The sequence below is a fragment of the Aotus nancymaae genome, unplaced genomic scaffold (genome assembly GCF_030222135.1).
Source record: "Aotus nancymaae isolate 86718 unplaced genomic scaffold, 86718_ANA_hifiasm-v0.15.2.pri h1tg000010l, whole genome shotgun sequence".
NCBI classification, from domain to species: Eukaryota; Metazoa; Chordata; class Mammalia; order Primates; family Aotidae; genus Aotus; species Aotus nancymaae.
This window is the reverse complement of record NW_026988421.1, coordinates 43,656,728-43,675,625: the sequence shown is the minus strand read 5'-3', so window position 1 is coordinate 43,675,625 and position 18,898 is coordinate 43,656,728. Positions and strand designations below refer to the sequence as shown.

At 37.8% G+C, this 18,898-nt stretch overlaps 1 protein-coding gene across 2 annotated transcripts in view; it reads right to left on the bottom strand.

Moving 5' to 3' along the window:
- PRKG1 (protein kinase cGMP-dependent 1) overlaps window positions 1-18,898 on the bottom strand; it is a 1,342,437-nt gene that overhangs the window by 1,233,814 nt on the left and 89,725 nt on the right. The window lies entirely within an intron of this gene.

Below are 18,898 nucleotides of genomic sequence, written 5' to 3'. Positions count from 1 at the left end.
AAATACATAGTGTTCAGTTCAAACTTCATCAATCCATTCTTGAATTTTTGGTAGGCCTATAAGTGTTCATTGAATAAAATAAATAACATTATTATAGAACTTCACACTTTCCTATGTTCAACCCTTCTTGCCCACAGTTATCCCACACAGAAGTCGTTTAGGATTCTTGCTGTCACTCAATCTTCCTCTGAGTCATACTCAGCAAAGCCAACCTGGGTTGCATTGGGCTCTGCTCCAGGACCTTGCCATTACTAAACTTCTTTCCATTTCATGCTCTTCCATTTGATTTAGAGATGTCTACAGCACTTTGATAATGGTAAATGGTTTAACAAAAGTGATAAAAATTGCGACTGTAATGAGAACCTCAACAGGAACTGTTTGTTGAGCCCATACTATGTTTTGGGCACTGTGCTGAGGGATTCACAAACATTATCTCCAATCGTGGTATATGTTATAATCCTCATTTATAGTGAGAACATGGGAGATTAGACAGATTCAATATTACAAACCTAGTTAGTGATAAAGTAGCAATTAAATTAAAATACATTCTCTTATCCATTGTATATGCCATGTTCTGAGCTTACCTACTGTAATTTCCACAAATGCATTGCTGAATCACAGGACTCAGTGGATTCTCAAGGTAATCTTATAAATACATTAATGCCCTACAGAGTGTTAAGAATGGGTTGAACCGAGTCTGATGATCTACTGTGTTTACAGTGGTATCACTTAAGAGCTATTAGATTTAGATTATATTACCTTACCTCTTTGATCATTAACTTTCTCATCTGTACAATGGTGATGATCTGTCCTCCTTTATTCACTCAGATATTGTGAGGCATAAACGAAATAATACACATTTATTTTTCTAGTCAATGAATATGTTACTATCAATCATTAGTCTTAATATATTGCAAAATCTATAGTTGCATTGGTAAATAGGTAACCTAGGAAAATGACTTCAGATACTCACATAAGCGTATGATTAGACGAGGTGAAAAGTTTTTTATAGGATTAGGTGTTCCCAGTTTCCATCCTGAAGAGTTAAGAGACAATATACAAGCAAATTACACCTTTAAATTTTTCCTGTGTTTATTTTGGTTGATATTAAGGCAACTACTTAGTTAAAAAGTATTTCCGCATGAGTTTAATGGCTTTTATCAACTCATAATGTTAAGATCTGTAAGACTTTTTGGAGAGTAAAAATTATATCTAAGCTTGAAAGGATTTTCTTAGTGTGTGTTTTGGCTGTGTCTGCGAAAAAAAAATAAAAATTAGTAAGAATTTGAAAAGATTTTCTTTTATTTCCACTAATCCCATGCTTGTATTTATTAGTCTATCCTTTTCTTTTTTTTTTTTTTGAGATGGACTCTTGCTCTGTCGCCAGGATGGAGCGCAGTGGGACAATCTCAGCTTACTGCAACCTACATCTCCTAGGTTCAAGCGATTCTCCTGCCTCAGCCTCTCGAGTAGTTGGGACTACAGGTGTGCACCACCACACCCGGGTAGTTTTTTGTATTTTAGTAGAGACAGGGTTTCACCATGTTGGCCAGGATGGTCTCAATCTCCTGACCTCATGATCCACCCACCATAGCCTCCCAAAATGCTGGGATTACAGGCGTGAACCACCAGGCCTGGCCTAGTCTATCTTACTTTTAAGATTAACCCATTTATGAGGTTTTATGTTGCAGAGTTTACACATTTATTAGAGTTGGAGAATGAGTGTGCTTCCTTGGAAAGTTATTACAAATCACGGATTATTCAAACCAGAAGGAAATTTTCATGACTGTAATCCCAAACTGAAAAATGGAAATGCCTTCAGAGGGCAGGCAAATAAGATAAATAAGGGTTATGGGCTAGATGAAGAGAGCATGGAATGACAGGGGCTGTGATGACCATTTGGAGCACAGGCAATCCACAAAGGCATCCCAAAGCATCCAAATGCAATACCAAACATGCCTGGAAATTCTACTGAGCTCAGTGATGTAGGTTTCCAATGTTTAAAACTTTAAATTAAAAACTGAAGTATCTAAGAGCCAGAAACATAAAGAGGCTTTATCTTGTCCTTCATTTGACAAAAAAAAAATTGTTAAGCATCTGCTGTGTGCCATCCCATTTCTGGGCTCCAAGGATGTAACATGGAGCAACAGAGACATTGACTTTGTTTTCATGTAACTTACTATCTTCTGGGGGAAGTAGTTGTTAACCAAACAACAGTCAAAATACAGAAATTCAAACTCTGATGGACATGGAAAAAATGTACACAGCACTACAAAGCCAAATACCGAGAAGTGGAAGCACAATTCCAACCTAGGAATGCTGGGTCCAATCCATGTTGGAAGAAACAAGGCAGTGTCTTTTTTAGCATATAACCTACAACCACCAATTTTCAGATGTTAAATTATATGTGAGTGAGAAGAAGATACATCTACTATAGTTCTACTCTATATTAGTTCCTTAATAAATATTTGGTAAATGATTGAATAAAATAAAACAAAAAACTGAAAACCAATTCATAGAAACTTTTAAACTGCCAGGATAAAGAATCAGAAAACATTTGATACGCTTTCCAAAAATTTCTATTAAAGACATTAATATTTAGGGGAAAAGGGGGAAATAAGTGAGGAAGTAAACAATTGGAAATTTGAGGGAATGTTTCTTCAAAATGGAAATTTGATTCAAGAGGAACAAGCAGATATTACTTAAAATTTTTAAACTAAAAACAAAATATTCAAATACAAGATGGAGAAAACTTTCTATGTATGAAACAGCTAAAAATTCTTTAGGTACATGTAGTTGTGTTTAATAAGAATTTGAATATAGAGGTTGGATACAGTGGCTCACGCCTATAATCTTGGCACTTTAGGAGGCCAAGACTGGTGGATCATCTGAGCTCAGGAGTTTAAGACTAGCCTGAGTAATACAGTAAGATCTCATCTCTACAAAAACTACAAAATTAGCCAGATGTGGTGCCACGCACCTGTAGTCCCAGCTACTTGGGAGGCTGAGGCAGGAGGAAAGCTTAAGCCTGGGAGGTGGAGGTTGCAGTGAGCCAAGATGAGTGAGTCTAGTGCCCACTGCACTCTAGCCTGGGCACTAGAGTGAGACCATGTCTCAAAACAAAACAAAAATAAAACTGAATATAGTAGCAATACGGTATTATTGAAAGAAGAACTATCGTGATACTAAGGCACATGCTAGTGTTTAAAAAGACTATACCCATGACCATATTATATTAAAACTTACCAAAGAGTTGTCTATGTAAAAGAAACAAAACTGCACAAGAAACTTCTGCTAAAAATGAGTTGATGAAACAAACAGCTAAACAACATAGCATATAGATAGTGAGCATGAGCTCTGGGCTTACACAAACCTGCATTGAAGTGGTTCAGCCCATTGTTTTGTTTTGGGCAAGTTGTCTAACTTCTCTGTGCCTCATTTTATCCATATGAAAAAATGGGATGATGATAGTAGTTACTTTATCAGACTGCTGTGAGAATAAATGAGATCACATATATGGTATACAGGAAGACAAATATTTTTAGTAATTATTATCGTCATCCTCATCAATAATTGACCATTCAAGACAAGGCTAAAAAGTAGCAATTACTACTTTCACTTTATCATTTTTTTGGAGAATAAATCGTTCCTAGGTCCAGAAAAAAAAAAAAAAAAAAAAAAAAGGTACAATAAGTGAGCCTAGTTTGAGCAAGATAAGTTGTTAATATGATATTCTTCCTTCCGTGATGATAAAGCAATGAACTACAAAAAGAAGTGTTGAAATCTATCAACAGAAGTCAAGAAAGAGGGGGAAATGCTGTCATAGATGATTTAAAAACTCACTAGCAAGGGTTTGCTGAGATATTCTTTAATAACCTCTAAGACCTTCTAGCACAGAATCTCACTTTTGCCAAGACAAATAAATGTATACTTGAGTCATTTTCCATCCATCACCCTGACAGTAACCCTTAGGAATCCAGAAGATGGAGCACTGTCTATTATGATAGATGACTTACATAGCATGGGACCTCAGTGGCAGCACCAAAAGATAAGATGAACTTCAGATGAGAAAGGGTCACTTGAGAAGAGTACCCTCCTCTTTGATGATCAGTGTTTTTGCTTTTACGCTTCAGAATAAAGGAGGTAGAATCTGTTTGTTTAACTTGATTCATCTGTCCGCACACCAAATTTGCCATATTCGCCAAAATATTTCAATATTGGTTCTTCTGATCTCCATATCTAAGGGTGTAAGTTTCTTAAAATAATCATGATTATATAATGAATAGAATATAAATTTTAATGGATACTGTTCAAATACCAGAATTTTCAGAAACATTTTATTGTAATTATTTAAAAACATGTATACAAACACCCAAACACACACACACACACATGCACACGCACACATGCACACACACACACACATATAATGCTCTTAAGTGCCTAAATTCTCTATTTCTAGAAGTTTTAAAATTATTGTTATTGGAAAGGACATGGGTGGGCTACATTCTTTTAGCTGTTACCTATCAGAAAGAAAATACTTTTATTAAACTGAGCATTTCCCACAAAAGTCAAAAGGAAGGGAAAATAAATATGTTAATGCATTAAGCAAACCAACAGAAAGGCAAAGTCTAGATAAATTCATGAAGTATGTAAAAGGTGTCAAGAAGTTAAGAAAGATCATTCATTCACAGTGAGCTTATTTTATTCATGAGAACAGTTTCAAAGTAACATCTATTTATTTTTATGTCATTCAGTGCTATGTAAACAAGGAGTTACTTCGTTCTTGCTCATTTCCCTTTTTTTCTCAACAAGAGAATATAGGTATCCATACTAAGTAATGGTAAAATATCAGGTAAAAAGAATCAGGCAAATTATATTTTTTCATGTCATATTTTCCTTTTATGAAGAATAAGAAATCTGAAGTAAAATTTTGAAAAAGAGAAAAACGACTTTTTCCTGACCAAGGCTAAAACTATTTTTAAAAATCATAGCATACTTCTTTCAAATTATTTCTAAAGCTTTTCAGATCTATAACAAGAAACACTGCTCATACAAATGTATGATGGAGTTCACATTACATTTTTATAAAGCTAGGTATTAAATGAATGACTACAAACTTTGAGCAATTCTTTCATTTTACACTGTACCATACACTATGGGGGAAAAAGATTTTCCTCTAACATGCAGAACTGAAAAAAAGTTACATTAAGTAAAATCCATTTGCTCAAAGAGGAACTCACTGAATCGATCTCTGAGCCAAACAAACAAACAAACAAAAAACACTACTCTTACTTTTCTAAGTATCCTCTGAAAGTTCCAAAATAAAAGAATAGCAATTACCTAGAATGAAGACCATGATTCACGTAAAGTTCTGTACTCAACAGTACATGCAGTGTATATACTAGGGTACATTCCAATGCATATTTTCTTATTTCTCTCTTCCCACTGACATAATGAGTTGTCATCACAAGCTTCGCAAAATGGTACCTGTCACTTTCAGATGTTTAATATTCCTCTGTGAAGGATATGGTGACACTCTGTCAAACCAGCACAAATCTAATCTAAGGCTATCTTCTCTGACTTGCTTTAATACAAAACGTGTTGCTTAGTCACCAGTGATTTAGGTAAAATGGATATTAGGAAGATGGAAGCATGGAGTTGTGCTTTTTCAGCATGTTTGCCAGCCACCTGCAGGCATAGTAGCTTATGACCAACCCACCCTATTTTCCAACTCTAGCCATAACTCCACAGGAATGAAACTTAGATTTTCCATTTCTCTTTTTTTGTCCTGACCATATTTTCTTCTTTCTTTTCAGTCCAGACTTAGAATCACTGTCAAAACCATAATTTATTGATAAATCTGGACAATTAAGATGATGTACACTGTATCCAGAAAAGATGTTTTTTCCTCACATTATCTCATTATTCCTTGGCCAAGATCTGGTGAAAGCTTGATATTACCATAATACAATAGTTTCAGAAAATAGTCCAAGTATTGTGCTTAACTAGAGTGTATTTGTCATCACTGACATTCAATCCAATTAACCAAATTAAACTGACTGGCTGATACTATAATTACTTCATGTTCAAAGAAGTACAATGTTACTTCTTAACAGTAGGTAGGGTCTAAAAGTGAAAAAATGAAACTAAACATTAGAAGATTAACATTAGATCTGTTTTTGAGGCATATTATAATCCCATAAAAATAATATAAACTATTTACTTATACTTTGGCTGGGCCTAAGTCTCTCTACCTCTGTGTAGGAGTGAAATTACATCTATCTTAAAGCCAATCTATTGAAGTTTAATTTACATTTATGATCTTTAGAAACGCAAAAGTAATTAACATTATTTTATTTTTGATGCAGGTGTGAAAGAGTATATCTTGGCAGTAAATTGTCACTAATTTCTTCTTTCTATATGAACTCCCATCCTTTCATGGGTTGGAATAAAAGAATGCAAAGACACAGATATTTTCCCAGTGTCCTACCACCAAGTTCTGCCTATCCTCCTGCTTCTAACTGCTAAGTCATAATAATTAAACACATGCTTTTGGTCATGTTTATCATTGTTTCTAATTCCTCTTATCCCTCCCCAATTACGTCCAATAACCAAATGCACGACATGAAGCTGGATTCATAATGAAAGTGTTTACCTTACTTATGATTAACTTCCCTGAATAATTAATGCCCCCAATCCTCTGGGCAGCCTTATTACATCTATTCTGTTTTAACACGCTAACTGTCAGCTGAATACATTTTCATATTTTGGAGTGGGGGAGACAGAAAAGCTCCTTGCTGACTCTGATTTTAAGATTATTTTTATCAAAAAGTATTTGCAATTATATTAGCTATTTTCATTGCTTGTATAGCACTATACTGGCTGAGCCTCACCTGAGAAAATAATGATTCAATTACAAATGTAAATAGGCTCCTATCAGAGACCATTAGCAACACCTTGAGGAGTTGGTAACCAGGATCTAAGGGAAACGGCAGGAAAGACACACAGAGCTGGCAACAGGGACAGCAGTGAGGTTTATCCACAGGATTTAGGAATTCTCATCTCCCCCAGAAGTCTTCATGAGGGACACACCAAGATATTTTATTGCAGGTGTCATCTCAGACCTCTCATCTGCCAGCAATGACCAGATCTGTCCACTTAAACCAAGCCACCTGGAAAGAGGGCTGAAAGGTTAATGTGCTACTTCTGCTTTCTCTGAAGTCTCCTTGGAAAGTACTCCTCAGCCTGAACTCACACTGTTTGCCTTAAAAGGATAAAATATCTGTAGGGGGGAAAAAAAACCGTAGCTGGCTGCAGAGACATCACATACCAGAAGGAGAGACGCTACACGCCCAGGACTGCTCTTCCACGAGGCGCTCATCATTGTTCTACCTCCAACTTAGCATTAGATAGCAGTAGCTGGGACCCAAAGAAACTGTGTGGCTACAGAGGCAGCTGCCCTCAGTGAGAATTAGAAAAAAAAAAAAACAGGAACAAACTTGGGATGAAGGCTGATCCTAATGTGTGTCACATTTGAACAGTGGCCAGGAATCCTGGCTGGCAGGAAAGTGGAAACACACTTACCCATTGAATAGAGCTGCCAACACTTTTGTGTGCCCCAGGTCCTTAACAGATAACCCCAGAGATTAAAGTGACAAAGCCAGCTTTTTTCTTTTTGCTTAGGATTGTCTTGGCTATGTGGGCTCTCTTTTGGTTCCATATGAAGTTTAAGGTGGTTTTTCCCAGTTCTGTGAAGAGGGTCACAGGTAGCTTGATGGGGATAGCATCGAATCTATAAACTACTTTGGGCAGTATGGCCATTTTCACAATATTGATTCTTCCTAACCATGAACATGGAATGATTTTCCATCTGTTTGTGTCCTCTCTTATTTCCTTGAGTAGTGGTTTGTAGTTCTCCTTAAAGAGGTCCTTAAACAAAAAGAACAAAGCTGGAGGTCTCATGCTACCTGACTTCAAACTATACTACAAGGCTACAGTAATCAAAACAGCATGGTACTGGTACCAAACAGAGATATAGCCAATGGAACAGAACAGAGGCCTCAGAGGCAATGCCACACATCTACAACCATCCAATCTTTGACAAACCTCATAAAAACAAGTAATGGGGAAAGGATTCCCTGATTAATAAATGATGTTGGGAAAACTGGCTAGCCGTGTGCAGAAAGCAGAAACTGGACCCTTTCCTGACACCTTACACTAAAATTAAATCCAGATGGATTAAAGACTTAAACATAAGACCTAACACCATAAAAACCATAGAAGAAAACCTAGGCAAAACCATTCAGGACATAGACATAGGCAAGGACTTCCTGACTAAAACACCAAAAGCATTGGCAACAAAAGCCAAAATAGACAAATGGGATGTAATTAAACTCCAGAGCTTCTGTACAGCAAAAGAAACAATCATTAGAGTAAACCAGCAACCAACAGAATGGGAAAAAAATTTTTGCAATCTACCCATCTGACAAAGGACTAATATCAAGAATCTACAAAGACCTAAAATAGATTTACAAGAAACAAACAAACAAACCCATTCAAAAGTGGGTGAAGGACATGCACAGACACTTTTCAAAAGAAGACATTTATGAGACCAAGAAACATATGAAAAAACGCTCATCATCATTGGTCATTAGGGAAATGCAAATCAAAACCACATTGAGATACCATCTCACACCAGTTAGAATGGCAATCATTAAAAAATCTGGAGACAGATGCTGGAGAGGATGTGGAGAAATTGGAACACTTTTACACTGTTGGTGGGAGTGTAAATTAGTTCAACCATTGTAGAAGACAGTGTGGCGATTCCTCAAGGACCTGGAAATAGAAATTCCATTTGACCCAGCAATCTCATTACTGCATATATATCCAAAGGATTATAAATCGTTCTGTTATAAAGACACATGCACACATATGTTCATTGCTGCACTTTTTTTTTTTTTTTTTTTTGAGACGGAGTTTCCCTCTTGTTACCCAGGCTGGAGTGCAATGGCGCGATCTTGGCTCACCGCAACCTCCGCCTCCCGGGTTCAGGCAATTCTCCTGCCTCAGCCTCCTGAGTAGCTGGGATTACAGGCATTGCTGCACTTTTTATAATACCAAAGACCTGAAACCAACCCAATGCCCACTGATGATAGACTGAACAAGGAAACTGCAGCACATATACACCATGGAATACTATGCAGCCATATAAAACAATGAGTTTGGCAAGAAAAAGAAATAAAGTGTATTCAAATAGGAAAGGAGGAAGTCAAGTTGTCTCTATTTGCAGACGACATGATTGTATATCTTTAAGACCCCATCATCTCAGCCCAAAATCTCCTGAAACTGATAAGCAACTTCAGCAAAGTCTCAGGATACAAAATCAATGTGCAGAAATCACAAGCATTCCTATACACCAATAACAGACTTAAAGAGAGCCAAATCAAGAATGAACTGCCATTCACAATTGCTACAAAGAGAATAAAATACATAGGAATACAACTAACAAGGAACGTAAAGGACCTCTTCAAGGAGAACTACAAACCACTGCCCAGTGAAATAAGAAAGGACACAAACAGATGGAGAAACATTCCATGTTCATGGTTAGGAAGAATCAATATCGTGAAAATGGCCATACTGCCCAAAGTAATTTACAGATTCAACGCTATTCCCATCAAGCTACCAATGACCTTCTTCACAGAACTGGAAAAAATCACCTTAAACTTCATATGGAACCAAAAGAGAGCACACATAGCCAAGTCAATTCTAAGCAAAAAGAACAAAGATGGAGGCATCATACTACTGGACTTCAAACTATACTACAAGGCTACAGTAATCAAAACAGCATGGTACTGGTACCAAAACAGAGATATAAAACAGTGGAATGGAAAGAGGCCTCAGAAGCAACACCACACATCTACAACCATCCAATCTTTGACAAACCTCACAAAAACAAGCAATGGGGAAAGGAGTCCCTGTTTAATAAATGGTATTGGGAAAACTGGCTAGCCATGTGCAGAAAGCAGAAACTGGACCCCTTCCTGACACCTTACACTAAAATTAACTCCAGATGGATTAAAGACTTAAACATAACACCTAACACCATAAAAACCCTAGAAGAAAACCTAGGCAAAACCATTCAGGCCATAGGCATAGGCAAGGACTTCATGACCAAAACACCAAAAGCATTGGCAACAAAAGCCAAAATAGACAAATGGGACCTAATCAAACTCCACAGCTTCTGCACAGCAAAAGAAACAGTCATTAAAGTGAATCGGCAACCAATAGAATGGGAAAAAATTTTTGCAATCTACCCATCTGACAAAGGGCTGATATCCAGAATCTACAAAGAACTAAAACAGATTTACAAGAAAAAAATAAACAAGCCCATTCAAAAGTGGGCGAAGGATATGAATAGACACTTTACAAAAGAAGACATAAATGAGGCCAACATATGAAAAAATGCTCATCATCACTGATCATTAGAGAAATGCATATCAAAACTACATTGAGATACCATCTCATGCCAGTTAGAATGGCGATCATTAAAAAATCTGGAGACAACAGATGCTGAAGAGGATGTGGAGAAATAGGAACACTTTTACACTGTTGGTGGGAGTGTAAATTAGTTCAACCATTGTGGAAGACAGTGTGGTGATTTCTCAAGGACCTAGAAATAGAAATTCCATTTGATCCAGCAATCCCATTACTGGGTATATATCCAAAGGATTATAAATCATTCTACTATAAGGACACATGCACACGAATGTTCATTGCAGCACTGTTTACAATAGCAAAGACCTGGAACCAACCCAAATGCCCATCGATGATAGACTGGACAGGTAAAATGTGGCACATATACACCATGGAATATTATGCAGCCATCAAAAACGATGAGTTCGTGTCCTTTGTAGGGACATGGATGAACCTGGAAACCATCATTCTCAGCAAACTGACACAAGAACACAAAATCAAACACTGCATGTTCTCACTCATAGGTGGGTGTTGAACAATGAGAACACATGGACACAGGGAGGGGAGCATCACACACTGGGGTCTGTCGGGGGGAAATAAGGGAGGGACAGGGTGGGGTGGGGAGTTGGGGAGAGATAGCATGGGGAGAAATGCCAGATATAGGTGATGGGGAGGAAGGCAGCAAATCACACTGCCATGTGTATACCTACACAACAATCTTACATGTTCTTCATATGTACCACAAAACCTAAAATGCAATAATAAAAAAAAAAACACAATGAGTTTGTGTCCTCTATAGGGACATGGATGAATCTGGAAACCATCATTCTCAGCAAACTGACTCAAGAACAGAAAATCAAACACCGCATGTTCTCACTCATAGGTGGGTGTTGAACAATGAGAACACATGAACACAAGGAGGAGTATATCACACACTGGGATCTGTTGGGGGGGACTCGGGGAGGGACAGCAGGGGGTAGGGAGGTTGGGGAGGGATAACATAGGAAGAAATGCCAGATATAGGTGAGGGGGGAATGGAGGCAGCAAACCACATTGCCATGTATGTACCCATGCAACGATCCTGCATATTCTGCACATGTACCCCAGAACCTAAAGGGCAACAAAATATGTATATTAAAAAAGTTACAAAGGCAGGTCCAGGTGCTAGGGGAAATGGGGAGATGAAGCTGCCCGGCTCCACTGCAAGCAGGGGATTTGGGTTGTTCAAAAAGAAACAAGAAAGGTGATTCCCCAAAGAACAGGAATTCAAGTAATCTGTAACAATCAACATTGAATGGGCCATAGCAGAGGTTCTCAACCTTGGCTGCATATTATAATCACTTTGGGAGCAAAAATAATATATGTATACCTCAGGTCTATCCCAGAGCAATTGAATCATAGTCTCTGGAGGTAGTGCTCAGCAAAGATATGTTTTAAAGCTCCCTAGGTGATTGTAACATACGGCTATGGTTGAGAACCAATGGGCTAGGTAGGGAAATGATCACTTGTTTGGGAGAATAAACAATAAGACATCAACTGAACTGTCTACACCTATAATTTGGCAAAAAATCCAGTTATACTTTTGCAGACCCCTAGTGCTTAAAGGTTTGAGCCAATAGAGACATCAACTCTTTAGATGTACCTTTTATCCTGGTCTTTTGTTTAGTATCACACACAAACGAACACACACACACACACACACACACACCCCTTGTCATCTTCAGATGTGATTCTCAAATTTTGCTGTACGTTAAAGTTACCTGGAGAATCATTAAAAATTACTGATATGTAGCATCTAACCCCCAGACATTATGATTTTAATTGGTTTGCGGTAGGAATTGGATTTTTAAGTTCCCCAGGTGATTCTAATGTGCAGCAAAGTTTGGGAACCGGTGTCCTACATTATTTCTTCCACTGTTCCCAGAGTCCTTTTGCTTCCTATTTAATTATTGGTGAACAGATACTCCCCAGAGAACAACCTATATGTTATTCGTAAGTTTTCCTGCAACTACCTAATCCCCATGGCCCTTTAGGAAGTAAGAGAGCCTATCCGGTAAGGAGGAAAGCTCTGCAGCTCTGGTGCAGGCTCAACCTTGTGTGACTGTGGGCAAGTTGCTTCACTTCTCTGTGCCCCAGAGTTCTTTTTCTCATGCTGTGAAATGGGGATAATCCAGAATTTTCCTCACAGGGCTGTTTGTGTCCTAACAAAAGATGATCAGGCTGGGTGCAGTGGCTCACATCTGTAATCCCAGCACTTTCTTTGTAGGCACAGAAGCTGGAGAATCATTTGAGGCCAGGAGTTCAAGACTAGCCTACGCAACTGAGACCCTGTCTCTACACAAAACAATTAAAAATTAGCCAGGTGTGATGCTATGTGCCTATAATCTCAGCTACTCTGGAGGCAGAGACAAGAGGATCACTTGAGCCCAGGAACTCAAAGCTGCAGTGAGCTACGATTGTGCCACTGCACTCCAGCCTGGTCAGTAAGACAGAAAATGCCTGTCTCAATCAATCAATAAATCAGTAATTCAATCAACAAAAGAGACCATCTATATAAAGCACAGGAGTAGTGCCTGGCACAGAGTTAGTACTCCATAAATGTTAGCCAATCTGATGATGATGGGTAGTGCAATTCTTGACCCTTTCATTCAGAAACAGGATGTACTGAGTTGCTGCCCTTATTCTCGCCCTCTACACTGTGGGCTGCACAAATACCACCAAGTCCTCACTGATGTCAGATTAAGGGGTGTTTCAAAGGGACAATACAACACATTCAAAACAAGCACTGGTCTAAAGGGAAACTATCTTCAACATAGCTCCCTAAAAAGGCAAGCCTTCGATATACTCCAATTTGGGTGTCTCTTCTTTATAGCAGTCTTCATCCATAAAGTACTATCTTATTGCAAGTTCTTTTCCAGTCTTGTCACTTATTTACTTGCACATAAAGCCTATCACTGTTTTTCAACTTCCTTTCAAATATGGCATAACTTTAACAACTTTAACAATACTAATCTTATTTTGCACTTTCTTGTCCCCTCAATATGCATTTCTTCTTCCCATTCTACTCTCCAGCTTCTTTCATTACTTACAAATACAGGCAGCATCTAGAAGCTGAAAAAGACAAGGTATGGAGTCTCCCTTAGAGCCTCCAGAAGGAATGCTTATATGAATTTTATAAGCAATGAAAAAAGCTGGAGAGTAGTGTGCTTATAAAATTCATTCAGAAATAAGACACTTTTGAGAGTGTACTATTAGTTCCATCTTATGTTAAACATCTGTTTTGTGTAGCTGCAGTTTTTGTGCTATTGTTTATATTTACATGACAGTTCTGGAGAGAAAACATTCCTCTGCTCTTATAAACAAAATCATACTTAGAGAGTTCAAACAGGTTGCACATACTGAACTTCTCAGAAAATGAATTTTAAGGAGATGCTGAGGAGCACAGTCATTACAGAAGATGGTGAGAGGGAAGCAGAAGCGGTGTCAGAACTGAGTGTGAAGGAGCAGAGAAGGGCTGTCGGGGAAGGGGTGGCAAACAGTACCAGCTCAACAATTCAGATTAGGATTCAAAATGCCACAGATGTGATTGCATAATAAGCTGTTGAGCATACTGGTAAATGCTGCTTTCAGCATGTGCTTATTTATCACATTGTCTTGCGTTCTCTGAGCTTGAAAGGTTCAAGTCAGAGGATCTGGAATGCTAGCAACAGGACCAGTTTCTTGGGATGGGCGGCAGCACCTATGGTAGAGATAGCAGAAAGAGCAGCAGCCTAGTGTTCGAATATGGTTGCTAGGATACCATGGAGACCCTCCATTGCTAGGCAAACAGAAAAAAAATGTGTCCATATGCCTTATAACCTGCAAACAGCAACAATAGAAACACCGTCTGTGTTCTTCCACCCTTTTCCATTAGGAATCCAAATAACAGGTAGCAGGAACTTGGAAATGTGGCCCAGTAGAGCAAGGAAGCTGGTCATTTATATTCTCGGGCAGTTTCTAGAGTCATTCTATTTAAGGGCTTGCCAGTATTTTCATTATAAGATCCATTTTGGTGGCATGCAACTTGACGATGCTTCAAAATACCCTAATAGGGTTTTAGCACTCTGGTCTCATACGTTTTTATAAAGGGTTCCAGGACTTCCATTCTACTGTGTTAACTGTAATGTCAAATTAACAATGAACCTTCAATTGAAAACTCTATTAGAATAACATTAGGCTGGAATTTAACTCCTCCACAAAAACAAGGAAAATGAATTTCAAAAAAAAACTTCAGGTTCAATTTTCATCTATGTTCAGCTTGCCTAGGTATGTGAGGAATCTGCAGTGCTAGTCTGTGGCATGAAATTATATTATTTTCAATGGGAACATTTGGAAGTGAGTGGAAAAAGAAACTTGGAACCTGGTGTCTTTAAGACTTCTAATCATCTGTTGTTTGCTTAAATTAACTACTCTTACCTAGTTAGTATAGTTATGACTATTAACAGGACTGTGATAGTGGGGGTGAACTGTGATAGAGGGGTGAACTGACATTCTGGCATTCAGAACTGTATTAGTGGGTAATTATTAGTCCTTGGTGTAAAACACACACACACACACACACACACACACACACACACACAAACACACAGGAGACTTGGCTATTCTAAAACCCAGCAGAATGCCCTCTCACCTACTTTATAAAATCATAGAAACTGAGATTCTCATTCTCTCTGACCTAAATTTGCTTTTCCACAGTTCCGACTACAGTACTTTAGCACAGCCACTAGTTGCTGCCAATTCCCAGAGGGGCCCTGCTTTCTTTTTCTGCCTGGTCTCTTTGCTAATGGCTTGTATCTCCCCAGTCCCTATCTCTACCCCTCCCTCTTTCCTCTCATTTTCACTCACCTAAATCATGGCCATCCTTCAAATACTTACTTTAAACACCTCTACTTCCACATGTGTTTCTGATACCGTAAAACTAAACAGGCTTGATTATATTTTGCCAACTGTCTTACTTATCTCCCCGTGACTTACCTTACTCTATCTACTTTCTAGAATATTTACTTGTACAGTATTGTTAACCTCGTGTTCAGTCCTGGATGATAGGACCTATGTATCTTTCATCTCTAATGCCTTACAATATTTTGCACGTCACAGACATCCCATAGAAATATTGAACTGAGCTATAGGGCACTTTTAGAATTAAATTTCTACCTTTCAAGACATCTATGTTTTAATATTATACCATCTATGATTACACTAGAATTCTAGAATTCTCTCAACTTCTGACAGAATTTAATATACAGTCTTTAGAAACATTTTGTTTTTCTTCAGATATATTATGATAAATTTTAAAAGATCAAATAATCTCTTTTAAAATTAATGCCTCCTTAAAAATAAAAATACTTTTATCTTCAACTCCTCCAAAGTATTTCACAATGAAATAGTAAAACGGGCCGGTCACTGTGGCTCACACCTGTAATCTCAGCACTTTAGGAGGCCCAGGTGGGCAGATCACCTGAGGTCAGGAGTTCAAGACCAGACTGGCTAACATGGCAAAACCCTATCTCTACTAAAAAAAATACAAAATTTAGCTGGGCATGGTGATATGCGCCTGAAATCACAGCCACTTGGGAGGCTGGTGTCGGAGAATTGCTTGAACCCAGGAGGTAGATGTTGCAGTTAGGCGAGATCCTGCCACTACACTCCAGCCTGGATACAAAGCAAGACAAAAGAGAGAAAGAGAGAAGGAAGGAAGGAAGGAAGGGAGGGAGGGAGGGAGGGAGAGAGGGAGGGAGGGAGAGAGGGAGAAGGGAGGAGGTGGGAGGGAAGGGGGAGGGAGGGAAGGAGGAAGGAAAGAAGGAAGGAAGGAGAAATTCTCTGAAATTCAACTGCTTCTGGAGTGAAAGCAACAACTTACAAAAATACAAAGACACTAACAACCTTAGGAACTCAAGTCTATATAGTCCAACTGAAATGACTAAAATCCTGTAACATGAAAATGGAAGAGATTTGGGAATAGGGGTTTAGATCAAAATTTCAGAGACTGAATGTACTAACGTGATGTAGAATCAATTTCAGGAATGAAACGTCATGAAATAAAATTACTTAAGTCCATAAGAACCATTCTATATATACAATCAACAGGCTATCTGCTCTCACATAATGAATGCTTGGGTTTTGTTAAGGGTTTATTTGCTCATTATTTTAAAATATAGTTTAGTAGTTTTATATTCTCAAGGAGTTATTTTGGAAGCAGTGGAATATAGATTCCAATTTGCTACATCAGTTCTTTGCTTCACATAAGTACTGTATTTATACAGATTGTAAAAGACACCAACAAAAACACTCCTCCTACCTCATAGTTATAGCAGGAGTGCCCTGGCTCTGTGCTGAAATCTGACAGAGCCTTCCCTCCAGTTCCCACATTAATGGAAAATTCTAAACCCAAAATGTTAAGATGATTCAAGTTATTAAGTTAGTTTACATTTTGTACTATTTTTAAATGATTAAAATTACCAAGAAAACATAATTTCAAAAAATTATGTTTTGCCTCAGAAGGCAAACTCAGCAAGCAAAAACTAAACAGAAATATTTGCATATATCAAATAAATGAACAGAACATTAACGGGGCAGTTACCTACATCTAAAGGAAAGAGAATCAAAAACTAGCATGAACGTGAACTGGAAATTAATGTGTCTATTTAGATAGTTTCATTTTAACTTGAACTCATAATAATCTATATGTATAAGAAAGATGGCTACATTTAAGATGTAGTAAAGATGAAATGTAAAGACACAAACACTTGTTGCCAGTAAGTCTGTGTAATGAAATTATTCATAGTGAAATACATTGAAATGTAAACAAGTCTTCTTTGGTTTGGCAGGTTTTCTTAATCCTCTGTGGAACTACCTTGTACAACCATTCAAATAACGTAAGGTTTATTCATTTTGCATACTATGTAATTCTTTTTTTCCCTAAGGTATACTTTCTACTACTCAAGCCAATTTTTGTAAAGATTTTTTTTTTTTTACGTAAGTGTGAAAAAAGAACAGATGTTTTTCCAAAATTATTTAAGCTTGGAAGGCATTCTATCATTTTCTTCAATAAAATGCTTCAGAGTCACCAAAAGCATCATGGCAATACCTTAAGTGCTGAGTCCTTTAAAATATAAGTTATTATGAATAAATCAGTATCAGAACATACAGCATTGTTTGATAGATAAAATGTGTATTATAACGGGATGCTGTAAATTATCTGCCATACTAGTTTTATTTTCCACTGTGGACCTTTTTTGTTTGTCAATCTAGTTATTCTACAAGTCAAGTACAAAGAGGCTTTTAAACTTACCACACTGGATAGTTCATTCCCTACTGCCTAGACATCTTGTAGATCTCTGATGGAATGTTTACTGGAGTTATCAGCTGGCTTGATCATGCTTCACTATAAAACCTATTAAAATGGTCTTTTTATAAAAGCAGAGTTTGCTCTGTGTCCCTCCAAAGTCGTGCAGATACGAAAATGAGATCCTATGGAATGTTCAAAGATTCAGAGAGCTGTCTTTGAGTTATTTTTTCATTATGCAAAACTTGGCCCAGGAGAGATGGTCATGTACCTCATTAGCTAAAACAGGTAGGCATGTCAGGACTGCAAATTAATTTACCAGAGAAAGTTGAAGTAGATTCAGATCACTCAGTTTTCTGAGGTAGATCTAAGTCCACTGAACTATTAGGGCAATTTGATAAGGTCAGAATCTCAGAAATGTTTATCCTTATTGTCTCTTTCCCACTCCCTCACAGAATACAAACTCCTCCCAAAACTAAGCCTGCATGAACAGCAAATGTTGCATGGGAATCAACATGTATAGTTATAACTCTAAGTTTTCAAAAGTAATAACTGGTACATACTGTGATTCCCCACGAAAAGATCCAATAAATAAAAATAGGGATAACTGAGTATTCACTTTCTCCTTATTTTAACTTCCTGTGTTTATGAAGTGAAGGGTTTCGAGGGACCTTGCATTATTATGTAACACGTGCCATCCACCCAGTGTGATGTCATTAGTAGTAAAGTATTCAGCAACATCCTTGGTTTTATCAATTATGTAATTGTCTGTTAATTTAAAATGCCATTCATTTGGGTGCTCTCCTACATTCTCTGTTAACCTCATGTTCCTGCAGCTTTACTCTCCATGCGAACTCTGAGTTGAGTGTTGTATAACAAGTTTCATTGAATTTTTCCCATTGAAGTTATGAGGCCCACTGACATCAGAATTGCACAGTTCTCTAAAAGGGTAGAACAATGCCAGAGTGGTTGCATTAGAAGCCAAGAGTAAGGCAAACAATGGGTCCACGTTGTAAATAAGATAAGTGTGCTTATCTGTCTCTGACCCTGGAAACAAGCAACCACCTCTTGGGAGATGGAGATGCTCCATTGATTACA